Below are 5,127 nucleotides of genomic sequence, written 5' to 3'. Positions count from 1 at the left end.
AGAATTGTTCATTTGTGTAATGTAAAGGAGGTTGCCCCCTCGAAGAGGCTGAATTATAAGGCATTAATCTACCTATTCTATCTTTTTGTGAGATGGTTTCATAACATTTGGTATCAGAGCTTTGGATTCTAGGGTTTCGCTGCTCCAAATAGGTAATCGTGGAATTTTCGCTATAACTTTTTTTTGTGACGTTTCAGAAGCTAAGAAAAAAACCCATTTGAGAAGAAATTGTACTGAACCCCGCATCTGAATTTTAGAGATTTTCGCACTATATTTGAGGAGATATGATCTGAGGAAGTTGGTCTTTTTGCAGACTCTTGAATTACATTCCAAACAGGTGACCTGGGGAAAATCGTCATAACTTTCTCTTTGAGCATCGGATTAAAATTTCATAAGAAGGTACAGAAAGAGGACGGACTGTAGTTCTTGTATATATTTTTCAAAGAAAAATGTCGAAACAGTGACTCGTGGCATGTCGTACAAGTTCACACTACTGAACTAGTCTATAATCAGGTCACTGTGGGAGATTCGGCATAACTCTTTCTTGGAGAATCTAAATTCAATCAGACTGGTGGCATTAGAAAGAGGACACCGGGGGCTATTGCAGGTCGTAATTTTAGAACTAGAAGAACCAAAATTATAGAGTTATAGTCATTTCAAGCTCAAGCTCCTAAAATCAAGAAAAGGCGATATGAGGAAGTTTGATGGCAAGGATCCGGTAAATTGGATACTTCAGATGGAGCAATATTTTGATCTACATGGTGTAACACTGTTACAAAAGGTATGTATTGCATCTTCATATTTAGAACTGGATCAATTTTTATGGTATAAAGGGCTTTGTTCTCGTAAACAACTTCTTACATGGTCAATTCTCATGGAGGAAATGATAGCACATTATGAGGATACAAAGAGCAACACCTTCTTTAGAGAAACACCACAACAATTGGAAAGAGTAAAAGGGCTTTGTGACATAGTGGAAAGTAAAATTATGGCAACAAGGAAGTCTACCCCTCACAAGTATAAAGATGGAAGTGTTGTTTCTCCTAGCCTTCCACAACCCACAAGAGTTACACCACAACAATTGGAAGAAAAAAGAGAAAAAGGGCTTTGTTACAATTATGATAGCAAATGCACTAAAGGTCATAAGTGTGCTGAGAAGAAATTATTTTACATAGAGTATGAAGAGGAGGAAGAAAAGGATCAAGAAACATCAAAAGAAGATGATATACGCCAGGACCCAACCCTAGAGAAAGAAGAAATGAATCAGACCATATCTTGTAAAGTATTGGTAAGAATTACCACTCCTCAAACTCTCAAGATAGAAGGACATATCAAGAAGAAAAAGGTGCAAGAAGTGAAAGATCACATCGAGAAAGAAGAAATGGATCCAACCGTATCTTGTAATTCATTGGTCAGAATTACCACTCCTCAAACTATGAAGATAGAGGGACATATCAAAAAGAAAAATGTTCAAGAAGTGAAAGATCACATCAAGCATCAAGAAATGAATCCAACTATATCTTGTAAAAGATTGGAAGAAATTACCACTCCTCAAACTCTAAAGATAGAAGGACATATCAAGAAGAAAAAGGTTCAAGCAGTGAAATATCACATCGAGCATCAACAACAAGTTCTCCAACTTTTAAAGGATAACGCCACTTTGGTGCAAAATCGAATGAAACAACAGGTAGATCAACATCGTAGTGAAATGTTTTTTGATGTAGGTGATTGGGTATTTTTACTACTACATCTGAAGCAAGCTATTTATGAGAAGGAAATGTTGGCAATACTACATGCACTTTAAAAATGGCGACCTTACCGAATGGGAAGACACTTCAAGGTAAAAATGGATCATGATAGTCCTAAATACTTTTTAGAACAACGATTATCTTTAGAAGAACAGAAAAATGTGTCACGAATATGTTTGGTTAGATTTTGACATCTATAGAAAATGGAAGCAAAATTTTGTTGCAGATGCACTCTTAAGAAAGGATGAGGATGTGGAAGCATTGTTTTGTGCTATTTCTATTATCCAACCAGAATGGATAAACAAAGAAAGGGATGAATGAAAGAAGGACAAAGAAGTATGGCCACTTATTCAAAAGTTGCAAAAGATCCCAATTCAAACAATATTGCCAGAAATTGAAGAGGAAGGAAAAATCATATTGGAATCTAGAGCAGTCACAGAAACAGGAACGCGACAGCTATGAAATCGATCAATTTCAGAGTATCTCATCAAGTGGAAGAACTTACCTGCTGAAGATTCCACATGGGAGGACAAGAATTTTATACAGAAGCATCAAGAACTACTCAAGCGTTGAGGACAACACTTTTTGAAGGAGAGGGGCATGTTAGGCCCCTATACTTCTAGTGTAACCCCTTATTGTTATTAGCACAACCCCCTTATTATATTGATATACCCATGTAGTGCCCATATTATTACTATTGTGCCCCATAGAAGCCCACTATTGTTATTATTGTGCCCTTACATTATTATTGTTATGTCGGCTGGGTTATATTGTGACTCCTTAGACTCCTATATATAGAAAGGAGGTTTTGTCATTCGAATCATCCAAGAATTGTTCATTTGTGTAATTTAAAGGAGGTTTCCCCCTCGAAGAGGCTGAATTCTAAGGCGTTAGTCTATCTTTTCTATCTTTTTGTGAGCTGGTTTGTGGCTAAGGACAATGTATTATGTATTTCTCTTCTGTTGACTTAATATGAATAAAGATCTAGACTGGTTTCTTAGTACGATGTATGTGTTTGATTATGATATATGGACCCACTAAAATTTTAAATACACTGCAAGTCTATGTATGTGGTAGCTTCATAGTTTTGAACGATATGCTATTGTCCTGAATGTGTGTATGATGTTGTTTACATATTGATGGTTGATATACCCTTGGCCCCATGGTGAACCCTTCTTATTTCTAGTCACAGCACGTGTCGAGTGAGACTCCTTACCCTTTGGGTAAGGTGAAAATGCCAGCGTTGTCCTAGACTACAACGAGCCATTTTTGGCCCTCCCCACCTGAACCCAGGGTCTCCCCCTGATTACACTTTTGTGCCAACAGTCATTGCAAACAAATGGAAACCTCAAAGAAATTACCTTTGACTCCCTTGCAAATAAATTTTTTGAGAGAGAGAAAGCTTTTGGGAAGAAGACAACTCCTCAATCTTTTGAAGAGGTTGTGTGTCTTGCACATAGAGAGAAGAATCTTGCTCAAGATTCTTCTAGAGGAAGAGTTGGTAGAAGAAGAAGAGGAAGAAGAAATTTCATAGGCAGGGGGGCAGACACTCTCAAGGAGAAAAGTCAAATTTGTATTGCATACGTTGCAATAGAGATGGATCACATGATGCATCCACATGCAAGTTGCCTTGGGACAGAATTGAGCAGGAAAGAAATCAACCCAAAGGTAAAACTAATTACAAAGAGAAAGGTAAAGCACCTCAATCCGCTCACTATGTTGTGTCACACTGTAATATTGGAGTAAATGAAGACTTGTTCAATGCTTCACTTGATTCTTGGAAAAATGATTGGTTTCTTGATTCAGAAGCAACTTTCCACATGACTTTTAGAAGAAATTTTTTCGAAGAATTTACTAAAAATTTTGATGGAGCAGTATACTTTGCAAATAAATCAAAACTCAAGCCATGAGGGCTTGGCACAATCAAGCTTAAATTGCTTGGTCTTCCGGACTTTCTTCTACATGATGTTTTATATCTTCCACAACTGAGGAGAAACTTTTTGTCCTTGGTCCACATCTGCTAGCAAGGACACTCCATTCATATATTTTATGGCAAGGTTGAGGTGAGAAAAGCATCAGATCACTCACTTGTAATGATAGGCATAGAAGAAGAAAGGCTTCTCAAGCTGTGAGGTACCTCTGCTCATGCACAAAATTTCTCATACAATTCTAATTATGATGAAGGTACATTTCCATCAAGTTTATTATGACATGCTAGATTTGGACACTTGAACTATGACAACCTTCGCTTGTTGAATAAAAATGGTGTTACTGGATTGCCTACAATTCCTAGGAAACTTAAGCAATGTGATGCTTTCATTCTAGGAAAGCATAGAAAACAATATTTTCATGATTCACATTCCAGAGCGCATAGTAAACTTGAACTCATTCATTTAGATTTATGTGGTCCAATTCCTGTTCCTTCTGCAAATGGAAATAAATATATTATGAAATTTATTGATGACTACACCATAATGTGTTGGGTTTATTTATTGAAGAACAAATCTGATGCTTTTCAAACATTCAAGAACTTTCATACATGGATTGAAAATGATGCACAATCTCATATCGGCTCTATTCAAACTAATAATGGAAAAGAATACACTTCAAATGAATTTGAAAACTATCTTCGCCAACATGGGATCAAACATCAAACAACTGTGCCTTATAATCCCCAACAGAATAGAGTAGTTGAAAGAATGAATAGGGAAATATTAAATATGGTGCGCTCCATGATGTTTTTCAAGAATGTCAAATTGACTTTTTGGACTAATGTAGTTCTATGTGTTGTATATGTAAAGAATAGATGTCCATCTAATGCTATTAGAATCAAGACTCCTTATGAAATGTGGTATGGCCACATTCCTTCGGTAAAGAATCTTAGGGTCTTTGGTTCCACCTGTTATGCCTTGATACCAAAGGTACATAGAAACAAACTCGGTGCAAGGAGTCATAAGTGTATCTTCTTGGGGTATTCAAACACCTCTAAAGCATACAGTCTCTATGATGAAGTTAATGAAAAGTTTGTTGTATCTAGAGATGTAATATTTCTAGAATCTTCCAAAGTTGACAATTTTGTTGAGCAGTAGCTTGATCACTTGGATAGATTCACAAATGCAAAATCATTTCAAGAATTTGATAATCAGATTCCACATATTGAAGGGGGGATTCCTATACTCGATCAATCTATGGAATCTTCTTCTGAAGCACTCTCTCCCCCACATGAAACTCCAACCACTGTTGATACTTTGAGTGATGTGAATGGCAGAATTGGGAGACTCAATCTTGATTCAATCCCAACTTAATCAACTGAGCAACTTGGACCATCTTAGAAAGGTCCCCTAAAGTGGATAACAAAGACACTTGAAAGTGTTCATCC

This window comes from Pinus tabuliformis, chromosome 7 (assembly GCF_031772625.1).
Source record: "Pinus tabuliformis cultivar Carrire ecotype Pingquan chromosome 7, CPIR1, whole genome shotgun sequence".
NCBI lineage: Eukaryota > Viridiplantae > Streptophyta > Pinopsida > Pinales > Pinaceae > Pinus > Pinus tabuliformis.
The sequence above is the reverse complement of the archived record's forward strand: the minus strand, read 5'-3'. Positions refer to the sequence as shown.